Source organism: Myotis yumanensis, unplaced genomic scaffold (genome assembly GCF_028538775.1).
Source record: "Myotis yumanensis isolate MYYU_CA2020_CCGP unplaced genomic scaffold, mMyoYum1.0.hap1 SCAF_4, whole genome shotgun sequence".
NCBI lineage: Eukaryota > Metazoa > Chordata > Mammalia > Chiroptera > Vespertilionidae > Myotis > Myotis yumanensis.
The window spans coordinates 81,176,766-81,197,044 of NW_027223755.1; the positions used below are offsets into that span (position 1 = coordinate 81,176,766).

At 51.1% G+C, this 20,279-nt stretch overlaps 1 long non-coding RNA gene and 1 other non-coding gene across 2 annotated transcripts; both read right to left on the reverse strand.

Moving 5' to 3' along the window:
- Window positions 1-348: 348 nt before the first annotated feature.
- Window positions 349-3,051, reverse strand: LOC139008211 (uncharacterized). The gene is made up of 2 exons (XR_011471118.1): window positions 2,875-3,051; window positions 349-639 (listed from the first exon to the last, which is right to left on the reverse strand). It is a non-coding gene; the product is annotated as an uncharacterized lncRNA (long non-coding RNA).
- A 10,001-nt stretch (window positions 3,052-13,052) lies between these two features.
- On the reverse strand, window positions 13,053-13,159 carry LOC139009721 (U6 spliceosomal RNA). The gene has a single exon (XR_011471422.1). It is a non-coding gene; the product is annotated as a U6 spliceosomal RNA (small nuclear RNA).
- Between the last annotated feature and the right edge of the window lie 7,120 nt (window positions 13,160-20,279).

A 20,279-nucleotide genomic window follows, 5' to 3' on the forward strand; every position in this document is an offset into this window, starting at 1 on the left:
TTGTTGAATTGAGTTGTCTGGTTTTTTTGTCTGTCTCGAAGCTATTGTCTGTCCTCCTCCTCCACCCCTTTTCCTCCCTCTCCACCCCTCAGTTTGCTCTGCTCTCTTTTTCTCTGGCTCTGCCTGTCTCTTTCCATTTATATTTTTGTATAATGTGAGGTAGACACACACCTTGGGGGCACTTGGTTTTGAAGTCATTCCCTCTCATCAGGTGCTTCTCAAAGTGTTTCCTCAACTCTCTGCATCAGGACCACCTTAAGTGCTTGTTAAATGTAATGGTGTCTGAGTGCTCTCCAGACCTACTCTAATGGCCATCTATTGCTGCGTAACAAATATTCCAAAACTTAATGACTCAAACAACAACCATTTTATTAGATCTCACAAGTTTGTGGATCAAAAATTTGGGCAGGACTTGTCTTAGTGACTCTTCTGCTCCATGAAGCATTAAATGGAATCACCTGGTGGTTTTCAGCTGATTAAGGGTTGTGGATTGGAAGGTCTGGGCTCTGGTGGGGATGGCTGGAGGGCTGGGCTCAGCTTTCCTTCTTGCCTTCTCCAGGTTGTCTCAGGCCTCCTCTTGTGCTGTCACTAGCAGAGTTGTCAGGCTTCTCATATGGCAGCTCAGGGATCTGGAAGCAACTGTTCCAAAAGAGGGAAATTAGAAGCTGCTAATCTCTTAAAGCCAGAACTCAAAACACACATCACTTTCCCCATTTTCTATTGGTTAAAGCGGTTACAGAGCCTGTTCGATTTAAAATTGCACTCCCTCACTTATATTCAAAGGTGGGGGACATAGATTCCATCTCTTAATGGGAGGAGGGGCCAGGAATTGGTGGCCGTCTTTAATCTGCCGTATCTCTGAAGTCATACTCTTTGAGTTGGACCCACAGTCCCTCCTGAAATTGCAGAACTGATGCTATGGCCCTCATTGACACTAGAACTCATACTCCTCGTACTCCTCGTGCCTGGTGCTGTTCCCCTGCCCAAAGCCCAGATTGCTGCTGACTAGCTGTGTGGCGTTGTGAAAGCCTCCCTGAGCCTCAGTTTTTCTAATCTGTAAGATGGGGCTAGTAATACCTCTCTCTGAGGGTTGTATTCCTTTTCTAATTATTATAGATCTTCTCACTGCCATAGCTTGCAGTGAATTGGTGATGTAGGGGAAAGGCCAGTTCTGGTGTCTTTTTACCTGGAAAATAATAAAAACTGGCCTCTATATCCCTCTCCCCATCTGATACCTTAATTGTTCACTCTTTGCCCCTGGTCCAATCCATCAGTGTTTCTCTGCTGCTGTCCTTTCTCTCTCCACACTCCCTTCCCTGTCACCCTGGGGCCCCCTCAGAGTCCAGCACTCTGCTGGGCCCACACTGTGTTCGAGAACCACACTGCCTCTTCCTCTCTGTGCCTCTCTGCCTGGCCCACCCCAGGCCTCTTCCTCTCCATGCAGCCTCTCTCTCTCTCTTTGCAGAGCCTGGGAAATTGAGGAGGCCCTTGTGGCAGACGGGCAGGACTGACCTTGAAGCAGATCTTTAATAAAAAATGAGCAGAGGCGGCAGCCTTCCCTATTCACCTCCCCTAGGCTCGCTCCTCCTTTAGGTCTCCTGCTTTCCTCTCAACTTGTAAATCTACCCTAAGGGGCCATTGCTCCGGTTTAAGCATTGCCTTCATTTGGGTCCTTTGGGAAGGTGCAGATCTCTGGGATGTAATGTGAAGGAAGGAAGCTTTTGCTGGGACCAGGGGAAGGGGTAGAAGAGAGGAAGGGGCTATACTCTGAGATTGTGGGCTCTGCCTGCTCTGCCTTAGGACTTTACATGGGAATTCCGTCCCCTACCCAAGGCCTCACAACTGAGGCAATGGTTTAGCCCCACCCTGGCCCAAGGCCATCCCTGGCTGGAGTTGGGGGATTATACACTCGGGGGACTTGGAATTAAATTCCCCACAGACCCAGGTTCCCCTTAGTCTGGACCCAGGAGTGAGAGTGGCCCACTTTGAACTCTGCCGTATCCCAGAGATTATGCTCATCCTCATTACCTCTAATTCTCACAATGAGCCCATGAGCTGAGGATCATTGTCCATCTCACAGATGAGATCACTGAGGGTCAGCGAGGTTCAGAGCTGCCCATAGCCCCCTAATCCATAGGTGACCTGGCCAATGACTTGAGCCACAATATGGCTGACTCAAAGCCAAGCTTGCCCCCTGAACCACTGGCCTCAGAGCTGTGCATAGGTCTTATTTCTACTTCCCAAGTCTGCGGCCCTGGCCCCTGCCATGACCAGGGCATACAGCTCCTTCTCCTTCCTGAGGCTCGAATCCACTCAGGCCCTCGAATGTGGGTCCTACGGGAGGGACAGACCTCCTAGAACCAGATTGCCAATTCCTCAGCTCTTCATATGTCCCCTTCTCCCCCTGGACCTCTTGGGACCCCAGAGCCCACCGTGAGCTGTCCACATGGTGGGTGTGTGACTCTGGCCAGTGGAGCTACTCTGCCCCTTAGTTCTTGACAGGGTATATAGAAGGTGTAGATATACGTATGGATGTGTGTACACAGAACGTGGATATAGTGTTGTAAAGATGTGGGGAAAATGAGTAAATGAATTTGCAAATTAATGAATGAGTGAGAAATCATTCAAATGGATAAGTGAATGAGGCACTGAGTCAGTGAATTCTGCCCTCCCAGCAAGGTAGAGGCAGAGCAAAGAGATTGTGTCCTTTGTGAGCTCTCCCTCCCTATGAGGCCCACAGTGACAGAGAAGCCCACCAAATGTTCATTCTCTGCTTCCTGAGAAGAGAATTGTCAATGGGACATGAATGCCCATCCAAGGACTATATCTCCTAACATTCCTTGCACGTATATAAACCATGTGACTAATTCTCACCAATGGAATGTAGGCAGAAGTGACATTTTCCTGGAAAAGGCACCTAAAGAGCAGGTGGCCCTCTTTGTCCTCTTCTCCTGTCTGTTGGCAGGATGCTCAAAACTCCAAGTCCCTGGGGAGGGGAGAGAGAGCCACAAGATGGAAGGAGTTTGGGTACCTGTATCATCACATGGAGAAGAGCTGCCTGCTGACCAAGAACATCAGCATAAGACTGTTATAGAATAAGAAATAATAAGTAGTGATAAGTTACTGAAATTTTAGAGTTTGTTATAGCAGCTAACATTGCCCTAACTAACACACTTATATAAATTAACTAGAGGCCCAGTGCATGAAATTTGTGCATGGGTAGGGTCCCTAGCGGCTGCCTGCCGGGGCCATCCTTCATTCCCCACCGCCCCCTGGTGGTCAGCGCATGTCATAGCGAGCAATCAGACTCCCAGTAGGTTGAGCTCCGGAGGGGACACTGCATATTAGGCTTTTATATAGAGAGGTTATTCATTGTCAAGCTATGGATTTTAGCCCTGAAACACTCAAGCAGGGGCTGTGGAGACTCTTGACAGGTATCTGTGATGAGGGCCAGCTAGGTCCTTCATCCTTTGCCTGCCGTCAGTGGGTAGGGAAGTGGGGACAGATAGCATGACCACACTGCTTTCTCCTCACCTCTCACATTCAGGAAAGGGTTAATGTTGCTCCTGAGTTGGGAAGGACTCAGGTGCAGGGGTTAACAATGACTAATTAGACAAAACTAATCTACAGTGTTAGAAGTCAGAGTGGTTATCCTTGGGAGGTGGTGACTAGAAAGGGTACAGGAAGGCTAGTAATATTCTGTTTCTTGATCTGGATGCTGGGTACATAGATGTGTTCAATTTGTGAAAATTAATTGAGCAGTATATGGAAGATTTCTACACTTTCTGGGTGCATATCATATTTTAAGAAAAAATAATTAATGCCCAGGAGAGGGAATGCTAGAGTGAGGAGAGAAAATGAGTGAAAGAAGACGGGATGGAAACAAGATGAGAACGTCAGAAAGGGACAAAGGAGGGTTTTGGGCAGGGCAGAGAGCAGCCCTGCCCCTTTAGCCATCGCTGTAGCCTTGGACATACGCCTTTTCTCTGTCCTTGGCAGGTCACTATAAGTCATCACCCACCACCCATTGTCCCTCCATCTTACACTGGGCACCTACTATGTCCAGGAAGCATTCAGACTGTCCCCCTAGTGCAGGGGTGGGCAAACTTTTTGACTCGAGGGCCACAATGGGTTCTTAAACTGGACCGGAGGGCCGGAACAAAAGCATGGATGGAGTGTTTGTGTGAACTAATATAAATTCAAAGTAAACATCATTACATAAAAGGGTAGGTCTTTTTTTTTTTTTTTTAGTTTTATTCATTTCAAACGGGCCGAATCCGGCCCGTGGGCCGTAGTTTGCCCACGGCTGCCCTAGTGGGTGTCCTGGCCTGAGGACCCTTACCCCCAAGAAGTGTGTGGCGAGCTATCCTTGGAGGCCTGGGGCAGAGGCCCCTCCACATTTTCCAACCTGGTCAGGGCACTGGTGGGGGGTGAGAAGGGAGTAGGGGAGGCTGCAGAGATAGCAGCTGAGGCTATCTTGAAGGATGTGACCCAGTTTTATCTCCAGCATCTGTCTCTCAGCAGAATAGTTTCCAGTCACCTGAACCCATTGCACACATCCACATAACACACACGCATCCAACTCACACACAGCTCACATGTATCTCACATCCATGCCACATGCATGTCCCCATGCTCCTATATATGCCCCATATACACGGCCCATAGACACATCCCAATTACCTGTCCCACACCTGTGCCTCATATGCACATCCTGTGCACACACCCCATACATGTGCCACAGTCATGCCTCATTGCTGTTGTTATGTGCCATTGAGTTCGCTCTGATTCCTGGTGATTCCTGTAAATGAGTGATGGTCACGATGTCCTGTCCTCAATAGCTCTGCTCAGCTGGGCTCATGTCTGTGGCTCCTTTTATGGAGTCAATCCATATTTGGTCTTCCTCTTTTCCTGCTGCCTTCTTTTTTTCCCAGCATTATTGCTTTTTCCAAAAAACCCTGCTTTCTCATGAAGTGCCCAAAGTAGGACAGCTTCGGTTTTGTCATTTTTGCCTCCAGCAATGTTTCAGCTTACTTGCTCTAGGATCCATGCCTTGTCTACTCATCAATGTACACACACTCACAAACCTATCTACACCTCCTCTACACCTGTACAACCTCAGACACTCATCGCATCACACAACTCCTGACATACACAGCACACACTTATACACACCATCATGTACATCCATGCACAGAAACATGCACCAGCAAGGTGTGCTGGGACAGAGATGCCTAGAGATGGCCTGCCTATGGGAGAAGCACATCCACAATGAACCAGACCATCAGGGACCCAGAGGTAAGAGTGGATTGACTGAGGGTCCCTTCATGGGATACTAGCCCGGGTGCATCTCTTCTATGAGGCCTGACTGTGGTCCCAGAGGAGCCTTCTCCGAGCTGTGGAAATCCTTACATGAAAGGACAGATAACTCATGTCCTTGCAGGGATCTGCCAGAGCCCCAAGCTCAGCCCGAGCTGACCCAGCAGGCTGAGTGAGCTGAGAAGCAGAGCCAGGAAGGAACTCCTGGGAGTTCCCGGGCCTTGGACTGGACCAACCCCAGCCTGCCCACTCCAGCGGCCCTGTTCTGGGGAGAGGCAGATGACTTGGGGCAGGCTGTCAGTGTGGGACAGGGAGAGAGCTGGCCTGTCTGGAAAAGGCCCGCACGTGTGTGCGTGCACACATGCAGCATTTATGCACTTAACTGCACACTAAAAACCTCCCAATGCACTAATGTCAGCAGGGTCTCTTTCTGCCCCCTGGTCTTGCTTTAATTACTCCTTCAGGGACCCTGGCAGGCTGAATTTGCTTTTTGAGCTAGAGGCCAGCCTGCTCAACTCAGATAAACACTCACAAAACTATCTATGCCTCCTCTACACCTGTACAACCCTCAGACACACATTGCATCACACAACACCTGACATACACGCACATACTTAACCCCACATCAACATGGGCCCCACATGTGCATCCATGCACAAAAACATGCACCAGCAAGATGTGCTTGTGTGTTATGTGTGCAATGGATTCAGGTGACTAGAATCATGCTGGCCCAGCCCTGTGTGTGTGTGTGTGTGGGTGTGGCGGGGGGGAGGGCGGGGGGGTTGGGAGGGATGTAGTGAGACCCTGTGCATCTGTGAGGCCTGTGGCTGCTCCTCAGACCCTGCTTCTTTATCTCTGGCTCTTGCACGGCCGAGCCAGAGCCCTCCTCCCAGAAGCCCCACCCTCAGACCAGGAGGCTCCTTGTGAGCCACCGGGGCCCTGACCTCCTAGTGAGGAAAATCCCAAGGATAGTCACCAACTATTGAGTGCCCACTGTGTGTTGTAACCTTGGATACTTAATCCTGTCAGCAAGCCTGGCAATGGGCCTCATCAACTCATTTTACTGGTGTGGAAGCTGAAGCCAGAGAAGTTAATTTGCTCAAGGCTCTACAGCAGTGATGGTGAACCTATGACACGCGTGTCAGAGGTGACACACGAACTCATTTTTTTGGTTGATATTTCTTTGTTAAATGGCATTTAAATATATAAAATAAATATCAAAGATATAAGTCTTTGTTTTACCATGGTTGCAAATATCAAAAAATTTCTATATGTGACACGGCACCAGAGTTAAGTTAGGGTTTTTCAAAATGCTGGCACGCCGAGCTCAAAAGGTTCGCCATCACTGCTCTACAGCCTTGGGGACCTGGAGGGGTGGGGAGGTATAGAGTGAGGTGAACTCTTTTTTATTTTATTTTATTGACTGGTTTTGAGAGAGAGAGAGAGAGAGAGGAAGAAAGGGAGAGGGGGAGAGAGAGAGAGAGAGAGAGAGAGAGATTTGTCGTTCCACTTATTTATGCATTCATTGGTTGCCTCTTGTATGTGCCCTGACTGGGGATCAAACCTGCAACCTTGGTGTGTTTGCATGACGCTCTAACCAACTGAGCTGCCTGGCCAGGGCACAGCGGGAGGTGAGCTCTTGTTGGCCTTCAGCAGCCTCATCTTCTAGGCTGTCCTTCAGGACTACTCCAGCCTTCTGGACTCTTCCTTCTGGAAGGTTCTGTTGAACTGGGAAGCATGATGTTCAATTTATAATGAAGCATGGTGCCACAGTTTGTGTTCTATCTTCACGTTTTGCCCCTCTGAATACCTTCTATACGGCTATTTAGCTTTCTCTTTAAATCAGCTCCTGTTTGTACTCAGCCTGTATGAGCAATGCAGGCCAGAATGTACTGTTTCTAACCTTTAAACACACATCGCAATAAATGTGTCTAAGTCACGTCAGGGCCCGTTAGGGAGACCTTGCCTGGCACCAATCACCGGTCGTGGCCTCTGCTTCCGTGCCAGCACTCTCCCCCCTCTCCTGTGGCCTCTGCCACAGTCCTTCCCTCCCAACAGTGAAGCCATGACCTTGCTCCTCCCCCCTGGAAGGCACCTTGGGCTGGTGTCTGCTCAGGCTTCTGTGAGGACTCAGGTCCCACCCACCAATCACTGCTGGCAAGGTCACTTGACTTGAGCCTCAGTTGCTAATTGTCCCTACATCCCCATGCCCAGTAGGTGCCTAAGACAGAGAAACTGTCCCGTAAAGGCAGCTAAAGCTGCACTGGGCTCATACTGGGGTGGGGCTGGCTGGGCAGTTCCTCTCTGCTTTCCTGTTTGTGACAGAGGCCTCCTCACAGGCATGCAAGGAGATGGCAGCCGTGGAAGTTTCTGGGCGAGAACAAGATGCTCTTCATATACACTTCATATACACACACCACATATCATATACACATACTACGTGTACCACCCCACACAAACATAAGCACATCAAATATCACACACACCACGCAACACACACACTCACACACAAAATCACCCCAGCCCATGAAAAGAGCATTTCCATTTCCAATCACCCCTACCCAGCCCCACCAGCCCGCCTGCCCCTGTCCCTGGCAGGAGGGAAGTTAACCTAATTACTGGCCTGCAGTCTGCCTAGCACGAGGCTCTCAGCCTGGCTGGGAGAATATTAACACCTGCAGGAACCCAGGAGGGAGCAGCACAGCGGAGGGAAGTTATTTTTAGTCAGTGGAGGTGGGGTTTGCGGTGGAGCTGAGCTGGTGGCTTAGGGAGGAAGGGGCTACACAGAGTGATGAAGAGCTATGGTCAGGCAGACCGGGCAGCCTGGCTGTGACCTCTCCTAAGAGGGACCAGGCCAGCCTGAGGCTCCCAGGAAGGGAGGGAGGGGGCTGAGAGAAGGGGAGGGGCTTGCCAAGACTTCCTACCAGAGCTGTCCGACTGGGCTGGGTTGCCAGCTGGGGAGAATGTGAAATGGCTCTAAAATGGGGAGAAGGCTCTGTGTGATCTGACAGCCTCCCTCCCACACTCACAGGCAGACATACAGGATGGGAGAGCAGGGTGGTGCTTCTCTGTCAGGCCTCTGAGAGTAGCTGGGCAGTTGCAGGGGCTGTGACTTCCTCAAGGCATGTCAGTCTGTGAATGGCCGGTCCCTCCATTCAGGCCCCTGATCTGAGGTCAATACCCTCCTCCATCCCTTAAGGAATGCTGCCAAGAACCTGCCTGCCAGCAGGGGGCACAGTGAGAGCATCTCCCCTCCAGAAGCACATAGACTTCAGAGCATAGTGAGCCAGGAACCCAAGAAATCCAAGGTCTGGTTTCAAGAGACAGAACCAACCCACATGCAGGGAGAATCTGCCCCGTGGTGGAGGGAGCTACTGGGAGACACGAGATGTCTAAGACACACCCCTACAGAGGCTGCAGGCACCTTGCTGAAGGGCGAAAGTTCTGCAGCTGGACTTCCAGGGTTTTAATCCCAGCTCCCTTTACCTGCCGTGTGACCTTGGACAAGCTCCTCAATAGTTGTACCCACCTTCAAATGTGATGAGGAGTAAAGGGATTATGCCTGCAAAACACTTAGGAGGGGTACACCAGTTTCCTGTGCTATTGTAACGATGATTACAAATTTAGTGGCTTAAAACAACACAAACTTATTATGTAACAGTTTTGTAGGTTAGAAGTTCTAAAACCAAGTGTCAGCAGGGCTGCGCTCCTTCAGAGGCTGTGGGGGAGAATCTGTTTCCTTGCCTGCCTTTGCAGAAGCCATCTGCATTTATTGGCTCGTGGCCCCTCCCTCCATCTTCAAGGCTCAGTGTACCATCTCTAAATCTCTCTCTCTCTCTCTCTGACCTGCTTCTGTCATCACATTTCCTCCTCTGATTCTGACTCTCCTGCCCCTCTTTGTAAGAACTCTTGTGATCACAGCAGGCCCAACCAAGTAGCAGGGAGAACCACCCCATCTTAAAGTCTTTAATTGAACCACAACTACAAAGTCCTCTTTGCCATGGTAGGTGACATATTAACAGGTTCCAGAGATTAGGATGTAGACATCTTTGGGGGCCATTATTCTGCCTCCCACAAGGAGGCTTGGGAAGCAGTGAGTGCTCAGCAGACATGAGAGAGGGAAAAATGCTCACTGCATGGATAGGGTGATCCAGGCCCACAGCTGAGGGATGGTTTAGCCAATAAGGGTTTCCAGGGGCTGCTGGGGAAAGTTGGCCCTGTTTTAGGCAAAAAGAAACATCAGGATAAGGTACTAGAGACATTACAACAAACCCCTGGTACACAGCTCTTTACAGTTTGTAAAGGGCTTTTCATGATGATGTCATAGATGAGGAAACTGCGACTCACCAAATGGGTGACACTTCACCCAAGGTCACTCAAGTATAAATAACAGAGTCAGGATTTGAATCCAGGACTGTTTGACTCCCAGTTTCAGGGGTCTTCCCACCACATCCTAGGTGCCTTTGCCCACCACAACTGATAAATGCATGATGGATTAGAGGCCAGAAAGTCGGGAAAGCTGGGAGTGGGCCCCAGGAGACGTACACAGGGCACTAGGCTTGGGGTCCAGCCGCCAGAGCTCACACAGCTTGAGCTCCCTGCACTGTCACTCAAGCTGTGTGAGCTTGGGCAATCACCTCGTCCATAAAAGGGCTGGTAATGGGTGGTTGCTGCGTAAAATGACAAGACCCATGTATCAGCACAGGGAGTGGTGCTAGAGTGTGGGATTAGCTCAATAACATGCTTTGCAAAGATACACTTTTGATTTTTAATTTCACAAGCAATACTCATTGTACATTCTGGCCACTATTGCAAGGGATTTCTCACTGCAATATTTATCAAAGTATATTTGTTTCCTGAGGTGGCTGTACAAACCACCACAAACTGAGCGGCTGAAACAATAGAAATGTGTTGTCTCACCATCCTGGAGGCCAAAGGCAGAGTTGACTACTTATGAGGGCCATGAGAGAAACCTGTCCCAGGCTTCTCCCTTGCCTTCTGGTGGTTTGTGGGCAATTTTTGGCGTTCCTGGGCTTGGAGACGAACCACCCCTGTTCTCCCTGTGCACATGTCTGTGTGCAAATGTCTCTTTTTTATAAGGTCACCAGTCATTTTAGGGGCCCACCATACTTCAGTGTGATCTCACCTTAACTAATACATCTGCCACAGCCCTATTTCCAAATAAGGTCCCATTCTCAAGTGCTTGTTAGGACTTCAACATATGAATGTTTAGGGACACAATTCAACCTACAACTTAAAATACAGAGTAAAAATCTGGGAGCACCCTACAAACAACACACACTCCAAAGACACTTTCCTCCTCCATTCTAGAGATTCTGGAATACATTCTAGAACACACACTAACTGGCATGTATTCCTTCAAGACCTTTTTGTATGCATTTACAGTGGGGCCTTGACTTACGAGTGTCCTGACTAAAGAGTTTTTGCTTTGAGTTGCGAGCTAAAATTCGGGTTACGAGCCAGCTTCAGATACCCCACCGCTAGTTGGCGCAGCGAACGTCACAGTGAACGCCACATCAGCCCAGCATCACATGTCTCACTGTTCACTTTTTGATTTGACATACGAGTAATTTGAGTTACGAGCTCCGTCACGGAACGAATTAAACTCGTAAGTCAAGGCCCCAGTGTACATTCAAACACAATAGGTTTTTGGGAGTGTTTTATCGTGTATGGAATCATTTAATACATTCACTAAGTTGTGGAGAGCCTTTCTTATCAGATGAGCGCTTCATTTATTAGCTTTGGCCTCAGGGAGGTTGATGGGGTAGATGAAACCACTGGGAAACCACCCCAAAGCCAGCATCTGGACCCTCCCCTCTGGCTAAAGCATGGCTAGAAGGTCAGCAACTCGGTGCTGTGCTGGGGGCGGGGAGCTTGATCTCTAGGCCAGCTCTCCATTTCTCTGGTCAATGAAAGAAAATACAAACCTATAGAAATTTTTATGAGTTTATTTGAGAACATGCCCAGAAGTAAGACCTCAACGGGTTGAGAAAATGCTCTGGAGAATGGTAGTTATGCAGTTTTTTAAAAAATGCATTTAGAATCAAAGAAGAGAAAGTAAGGAAGGTTACATAAAATCCATTGGTAGAAGGTTAAGGAGGCGTGAGAAAGCAAAGTGGGAAATTCCTCGGATTGGATAAAAAGCAAAATGGAGAGAGACTTCTTTTACGTTGGTGGATACAGGAGAGTTAACATTTAACATGTACAGCACATAGAGATGGTATGCAGGCAGCAAGATAACAAAGAGGAGTCTCATGTTTGTGCTCTGGCGCCTGGAGTTGTGCCTCCGAGGGGTCTGGGAAAGAAAATTACTCTGACATTTCTGTCATCACATAAGAACAATGTGATGAGCTGCGTAAGAACAATGGACAGGGCTGCGTAGGGTATGAAGACTGACCTTGGCTAAGAAAGCTATAGGACGGGGACGTGACTACCTTCTATGATCTGCCCAGTTAGGAATTTATGACCAGACCATTCTGTGTGGGTACTTTCCATCACTGAGCTTGTCAGGTCTGCCAAGGAGTCCCCTTTACATTCACACTCTGCAGAAGGGGCCCCACTCCATGGCAGTACTAAAATATTTGATCATCAGGAGCACTTTGGCACTGGCTAATCAGTTCGGAAGATGCCATGCTGCCAGGCATTACCCCTTTACCGAGGGGAGGGCCAGGGTGTCCCAGGGGATGAACTGGCAGATTGGGGCAGCAGCTGTTGATTTGTTGGCTGGTGTATTTATTTCACAACCAGATCAGCTGTACTGGTGTAAGCCAGTGGCAGACCAACCCACCTGGCCCTCCTTTTGGCATCTGGTTCTGGGTGGCCCTATTCGACTTTGAGGGAATTTAATTTAGCATTCAGAAGAGGAAGAGGCGTTAAGAAAAACAAAGTTTTGGTTGGTCAGCTCCCCTGCTTTCAGAAGTTGCTCCCAGCAGTGAGCCCATAGGCCCAGGATGGCAGGCAGGGGAGGGTGTGGGTGGCCTCTTAAAGTGGGTTAATTGAGGAGATCCATCTTGAGATGTCTGGGAAGCACTCTTGTGAAACTCAGAAATGCAAGCCCCGGGAGGCCCCAGGCCCAGTGCCCTTGTGGGGCCTGCTGGAGGAGCTGCTGCAGATGCCTACACAGCTGCAGGCCTCAGGCCCTGGGCCTTTCCCCCTGGGTTTGTGTTACTTAATCCTCCGCCACCCGCTTCTGTGGCCTGCCTTGCTGTCTATACAGGGAGGAGCCCAGGGTTCCCCATTAACAGAAGTGGGAAGTTATCCCCCAAGCTGCTCTGCCAACTCATTTTGTGTGGTATGGCCTTGAGTGTATTGCGCCATTTTGTGGGGAGGAGGGAGTTTTCTTCCCAGACCCACTTCCCCCTGTTAGTTCCCTGCACTGATATTGTCTCTAGGCCCTGCCTCCAAACCTGGGTGCCAGTTACCACAGCCCTCCCTGGCCTCCCTCCCACCTGCATTATCCCTGTTTGAAAGTGGCTGCCCCTCCAGCCTGGGTGATCAGAGACCAGACAGGTCATGGAGCCAGACTTGGCTCTGGAATGCTAATCTCACTCCACCACCTGACCTTGACAGTCCCAAGAAGCAGTTTTGTAGCCCCAGCCTCTGTCTCCCCCTCCAGGCTACTTGGTGGAACTGCAGTATAAATCTCTCCTATGCTGAGAGGTCAGGGTCATTCACTCTGCTTTCCTTTTTTTTTTTTTTTTTTTTTTTTTTTTTTTAATATGGAACGCTTCACGAATTTGCGTGTCATCCTTGCGCAGGGGCCATGCTAATCTTCTCTGTATCGTTCCAATTTTAGTATATGTGCTGCCGAAGCGAGCACCACTCTGCTTTCCTTAATAAAATTACCCAACTTGGCTATGTCTCCCTTGGATTAAATGGCAGCCTCTGCAGAACCAACTCTTTCACCATCTAATTACCCTCATTGTGGGTGCCCCACTGCTTCCACACCAGCCTCCTCAGCTCTCTAAAGTCTGGTTCTTGCCTTCTCCTGGCAAAGGCCTCAGCCAGCTCATTATGGTCATTAACACCACTAGTGGCCCAGTGCACGAATTCATGCACATTGAAAGGAAATTAATTAGAAGAAATGTTTTAATATCACTATTTGCTCTTTCTCTATAATAGAAGTATCAACCAAATTCACGATCAACAATGACAGATCGAAACACATGTGTGCAATTGGCGCCAGCAAGAGCTTTATATGTATCAATATATATGATATATATGTATATATATCAATATATATGTATATCTATATCTATATCTATATCTATATATTAAACTTGTTTAATTAGGCCTGCTTTCTGATTTAGCTAAACTTTTTCCAGCCCAGTGAAGCACCTCAACTTCTCTTTCAGGTAATTGTCAGCAGCACAGTAGTAAATATCAATATGAAGCAGATTATTGTGGATCATGCACAGGAGAACAAAGGGTAAAATATTAAACTGCAATGTTTGACTATATTCTGCGCAGTGAGAAAACCTGAAGTCATTTTCAAGGTCCACCATTTCTTACTTCTTTTCAGTTGGGTCAAGTTTCTAAATCTCCGTTTTCCGGCCAATTAAAAGAAAAATAGGATTCCACCGAGTCTCCTATCTACCTACTCCAGGACTTCTGTGAGGATCAAATGAGATGAACCATGGGAAAATGCTTCACAGACATTTGGTTAAAGTGTGAAATGTTTCCACCTGGCTATAAAGCAGGTCTGTTCCTGGGCTAAAGAAACTGCAAGGAGGCTAGTCACTAGGGAGCAGAAGCTGGGCATGGCTACTTGACATCATTACTCAGATGCTTAGCATATTACCCTTTTATATATACACTAGGGGCCCGGTGCACGAAATTCATGCACGGGGAATGAGGGGTCCCTCAGCCCGATCTGCACCCTCTCCAATCTGGGAGCCCTCAGAGGATGTCCTACTGACGGCTTAGACCTGCTCCCCATGGTCCTCTGCTCTCTGCGGACCTGCCTGCTTGATGCCACCGTAGGCCCTGGTGTCTGCTCTCTGTAGGGGACTGCCTGTCCTTCACCGCTGGGGTCAGGGGCAAGCAGCGCCCTGCTGTCTTCTCTCTGGCTCACCACCGCAGGGGCAAGCAGGGCCCTGGTGTCTGCTCTCTGTGGGGGCCCTGCAAGGGACTGCTTGCCCCTCGCTGCCACGGACAGTGGCAAGCAGGGCCCTGCTGTCTGCTCACTTGCTGCAGGGGACGTTCCGGCCCCGTTCCTGGCTGCTTGGGTGTGCGCCAGCTTGGAGTGCCTGGGTCCTGGGGATGTTCCCACCCCAAGCCCGGCCGCTTGGCACCTGCAAGCGTAGGCCCGGCATTCCGGACTTCGGCCGCTCTGGGCCTATCCACCTGCCTACAGGCTCAGATCGGCCTGGCTCCAGAGGACGCCTGGCCCTGTGACAGGGCTGTGGCCAGTTTCCCCTCCTGTCCCAGCCAATCCTGCTGGGTTTCCCCTCCTGTCCCAGCCAATCCTGCTGGGTTTCCCCTCAGCTCCCAGACGCTGTGGCGGGTTTCCTCTCCCGCTCCAAGAGCTGTGGCGGGTTTCCCCTCAGCTCCCAGGCACCTTGGCGGGTTTCCCCTCAGCTCCAAGGGCTGTGGCGGGTTTCCCCTCCCGCTCCAAGGGCTGTGGCGTGTTTCCCCTCAGCTCCCAGGTTCTGTGGCGGGTTTCCCCTCCCGCTCCCAGGGCTGTGGCGGGTTTCCCCTCAGCTCCCAGGCGCCTTGGCGGGTTTCCCCTCAGCTCCCAGGCACTGTGGCTGGTTTCCCCTCAGCTCCCTGGTGCTGTGGCGGGTTTCCCCTCCCGCTCCTATGGCTGTGGCGGGTTTCCCTCCCGCTCCCAGGGCTGTGGCGGGTTTCCCCTCAGCTCCCAGGCACTGTGGCTGGTTTCCCCTCAGCTCCCTAGTGCTGTGGCGGGTTTCCCCTCAGCTCCCAGGGCTGTGGCGGGTTTCCCTCCCGCTCCCAGGGCTGTGGCGGGTTTCCCCTCAGCTCCCAGGCGCCTTGGCGGGTTTCCCCTCAGCTCCCAGGGCTGTGGCGGGTTTCCCCTCCCGCTCCCAGGGCTGTGGCGGGTTTCCCCTCAGCTCCCAGGGCTATGGCGGGTTTCCCCTCAGCTCCCAGGGCTGTGGCGGGTTTCCCCTCAGCTCCCAGGCGCCTTGGCGGGTTTCCCCTCAGCTCCCAGGGCTGTGGCGGGTTTCCCCTCCCGCTCCTAGGGCTGTGGCGGGTTTCCCCTCCCGCTCCCAGGGCTGTGGCGGTTTACCCTCCCGCTCCCAGGCGCTGTGGCGGGTTTCCCCTCAGCTCCCAGGCGCTGTGGCGGGTTTCCCCTCCCGCTCCCTGGTGCTGTGGCGGGTTTCCCCTCAGCTCCCAGGCGCTGTGGCGGGTTTCCCCTCCCGCTCCCAGGGCTGTGGCGGGTTTCCCCTCCCGCTCCCAGGCGCTGTGGCGGGTTTCCCCTCAGCTCCCAGGGCTGTGGCGGGTTTCCCCTCAGCTCCCAGGCGCCTTGGCGGGTTTCCCCTCAGCTCCCAGGCCCTTTGGCGGGTTTCCCCTCAGCTCCCAGGGCTGTGGCGGGTTTCCCCTCAGCTCCCAGGGCTGTGGCGGGTTTCCCCTCAGCTCCCAGGGCTGTGGTGGGTTTCCCCTCAGCTCCCAGGCCCTTTGGCGGGTTTCCCCTCAGCTCCCAGGGCTGTGGCGGGTTTCCCCTCCCGCTCCCAGACGCTGTGGCGGGTTTCCCCTCAGCTCCCAGGGCTGTGGCGGGTTTCCCCTCAGCTCCCAGGCCCTTTGGTGGGTTTCCCCTAAGCTCCCAGGGCTGTGGCGGGTTTCCGCTCAGCTCCCAGGGCTGTGGCGGGTTTCCCCTCAGCTCCCAGGCTCTGCCCATTCCCCTCCGAGCCACTGCCCCTCCTCGCAGCTGCTGTGGCTGGGCTTGCCCTCCCAGCTCCCACCTCCGACCTCCGCAGCCTTGGCTCCGTTTCTGTCCTCGAGGCCTCTACTTAGCTCCCTTCTGTACTGCTTGGCCTCTATGTTGTCCTCAAGTCTTCCCTTGCAACTGGTATATGCAAATTAACCGCCATCTTTTAGCTTCTATAATTGAAACATTGTATCTTTTGGAGATGCTGCTTCAGGAGCTGAGCCAGGCGGCAGCAGGCCTGGGGAACCTTGGCTTCCTCCGTCACTGGAGCAAACAAGCCTCATGTTCGGCTTCAAGCTGCCTGGCTGCCGGCCGCCATCTTGGCTGACAGTTAATTTGCATATTGCCCTGATTAGCCAATGGGAAGGGTAGTGGTCGTACGCTAATTACTATGTTTCTCTTTTATTAGTGTAGACTAGAGGCCTGGTGCACAAAAATTTGTGCACTCGGGGTGGGGGTGGGGGGTGTCCCTCAGCCCGGCCTGTGCCCTCTCGCAGTCTGGGAACCCTCAGGGGATGACCACCTGCTGGCTTAGGCCCGTTCCCCGGGGGATCGGGCCTAAGCTGGCAGTCAGACATCCCTTTGGCAGCCCGGGAGCCCTCAGGGGATGTCCACTTGCCAGCAGGGAGCAGGCCTAAGCTGCAGTCGGACATCCTTAGCGCTGCTGAGGAGGCGGGAGAGGCTCCCACCACCACCACTGTACTGGCAGCCATCATCCTGGCTTGTGGCTGAGCAGAGCTCCCCCTGTGAGAGCACACTGACCACCAGGGGGCAGCTCCTGTATTGAGTGTCTGCCCCCTGGTGGTCAGTGTGTGTCATAGTGACCAGTCATTCTGTTGTTCTGTTAGGATCAATTTGCATATTACCCATTTATTATATAGGAGGATACAGGCCTGGTGCATGGGTGGGGGCAGACTGGTTTGCCCTGAAGGGTGTCCTGGATCAGAGTGGGGGTCCTGCTGGGGTGCCTGGCCAACCTGGGTAAGTGGCTGATGGCTATTTGCAGGCTGGCCACAGACCCTTCAGGGTGGGGGTTCCCGCTGGGATGCCTGGTCAGCCTGGGTGAGGGGCTGATGGCTGTTTGCAGGCTGGCCATAGCCCCTTCAGGGTGGGGGTCCCTACTGGGTGCCTGGCCAGGCTGGGTGAGGGGCTGATGGCTGTTTGCAGGCTGGCCATGGCCCCCAGCCACCCAAGCTCCCAGTGGAGGATGGCTGGAACCAGGTATCTGGAATTTATTTATCTTCTATAATTGAAACTTTGTTGCCTTGAGCAGAGGCCACAGCCAGCCAGGGCAGGCAGGAAGCTTGGCTTCCTCCATTGCCGGGGCAACCAAGCCTCCTGCTTGCTCCAGCTCTGTGGCTGCTGGTCGCCATCTTGGTTGGGTTAATTTGCATATCACCACTCTGATTGGCTGGTGGGCGTGGCTTGAGGCATAGCTGAGGTGCGGTCAATTTGCATGTTTCTCTTTTATTAGATTAGACTAGAGGCCTGATGCACAAAATTTGTGCAAGGGGCTCAGTACCTCACAGCCATGGTGGCTGCCATGGCCCTCAAAGCCCCAGCATTGTCTGGAAGGTTGTTTGGCTGCCTGGTCTAATTAGCATATTATGCTTTTATTATTATAGATAGATACACTCAATCCCTGGGTTTTTTTTCCTCACAGAGGGGAACAGGAATCTTGTGTCAAGAGGTGACCAGAAGGCAGGGATAGCAGCCAGCTCTGGGACTGGGAGGGGTGTATAATTGAGGCTTGAAAGTAGGGGTGCAGTTAGTTTAACCCACACTGATAACTAACTGGCTGATGCACTTCTGGGAAGTGGAAATGGACCTGGGAGATGCTGCTTTTCCTCCATGTCCCTGTCATTTTTCCTGTTCACTATCATCCCCTTTTGGGCCCTCAGCCTTTGAGCTGTGGAGCATCCCCAGTAGACATCTTTCCTACGTGGGTGGGGTCTGCATCGTAACAAGTCCCATCCTAGAACTGTGTCACCAACCTGCTCAGCACCTTTGTATCCTGTTCCCACTACCCAGAGGATGACCTAGCATTCAAGACCCTCCAGAATGACCTCACTACCATCATATGCCCTATGCTGCTAAACACTTTACCACTTGTCCAACATGTCCTGAGCCCATTTCAAGCCCAACCCACTCCTGCTGCTGCCTGGTGTGCCCAGCCTGCCCTCCCTGCTGGACTCCTACCCAGCCTACAGGGCCAGCTCAAATGCCATCTCTTCCTCCCTCCTGGATTATCTATATGGAGCTATCTTCTCTGATCCTGGCCTCTGCCAAATTATCTAGAAGCAACCTTGTCCTCTATCAAGTCCTGCACTCTTCTAATTCTTACATTCCTGGCTTCTTTGTAAGCCCTGCAAGGGCTTTAGTGAAGAGCTCTGGGGTAGCCAGTGTCAGTGTGGTGGGCAGCCCCACCTCTCAGCATAATCTGGAAGAATCTCAAACAGTTTAGCTTCTTGACCCTTCTTATTTTATAATCCTCACCTGAGGATATTTTTCCATTGATTTTTAGAGAGCGGAAGGGAGGAGACAGAAACATCAATGTGAGAGGGACACATTGATTGGTTGCCTCCTACACCTGCCCCGACCTGGGCCAGATCTCTAGCCTGCAACCGAGGTACATGTCCTTAACTGGAATCGAACCCGAGACCTTTCAGTTCGAGGGCCGACACTCTATCCACTGAGCCAAACCCTTCTTGGGCTGTTAGATCAGAACTTCTGAGGGGCGAGGCCAGAAATCTGAATTTTATGCAAACTCTGGGAGGTACTGATGTGGTAATCACTGGTATATGGGACGGGCACTGACCTTTGTAAACCAAGACAACCTTCTCTGAGTCATCTGTACTAGGTCCTGCCTGTCAGGGTTGCTTCAAGGAAGGATCCCATGAAATAGCAAACACACCCAAGATAGAGCTAGCACAATGCTTCACATATAAAACCACTGGGAGGAATTAGTACAAAGTACAGTGATGTTCAGGACTACACTCTTTGTAATAGTGAACATCTAAACCACCTAGTTATCCAACAGTGGAATACATTTTCTAGTACATTCACCCTAGGGTTATCCAGCTATTAGAAGTGATAGAGGAAAATACATCCACACTTTCACCTGTGGTGGCTAATCTCCAAGTTGGCTCTCATAGAGCCAGGCCTCCTGGTACTCAGATCTTATGTGGTCAGTGCACTCCCACCAGGCACCTGGGCTTGCCTTGTAACTTGCTTTCACCATGATGTGGCAGAAGTAATGCTGTGCCAGTTTTGATCTTAAGCTCAATGTCTGACAGCTATTACTCTTGCACTTCTGGGAACCCTGAGCCATAAAGAAATCTGCCCACCCTACAATAGAGGCCTCATGAAGAGTGAGGCCCGAGACCTCATGGAGAAGTCCCAGCACCCCCCCCCCCCCCCCCCCCGCCCCCCAAACACCAGCTATGTGCCTGAGCCATCATCTTGAGTGTGCCAGGACCTCAAAACTGGAGGAGCAGAGCCTTCCAGCAAAACCGGGTCAACCGGCAGGATCCTGAGACATAATAAAATGGCTTAAAAGCAACTAATTAGGTGTGTGCGCTACATGGTAACAGATAACCAGACAAGCTGCAAAATGGCACATGAAGCATTATCTCAACTTATGAAATATGCAAAATTAAGAGGACAAATACTATTTATTAGCAGTGATTTTTTTCTGCTTTATTTTTTGCCTAAGTTTTAGGTTTTAAACAATGAACATGTATAACTTGTTTTAAGAAAACAATGATGTCATATTTGACTGTAAAATCCATTTGTTTCAGTTCCACTGGGTGTACCTAGCTCCACCCCAACCTGCCCTTTCACCTTCAGTGGAAGGCCATCACCACTTGTCAGAAAGTTCTCCATTTCCACTGCAAAGACTATGGATCTATGGAGCAGATGCACCCAACACTAAAGGGAATCAGGTCTCCCTTTAATTCCTTGCGTTTGTCCTAAGCCCAGCTAGTACAATAAAGTCTTTCTCAGGTCACTGAGGAAGAGAGACACAAAGCTGCCTTTCGTCAGGATAGACAGC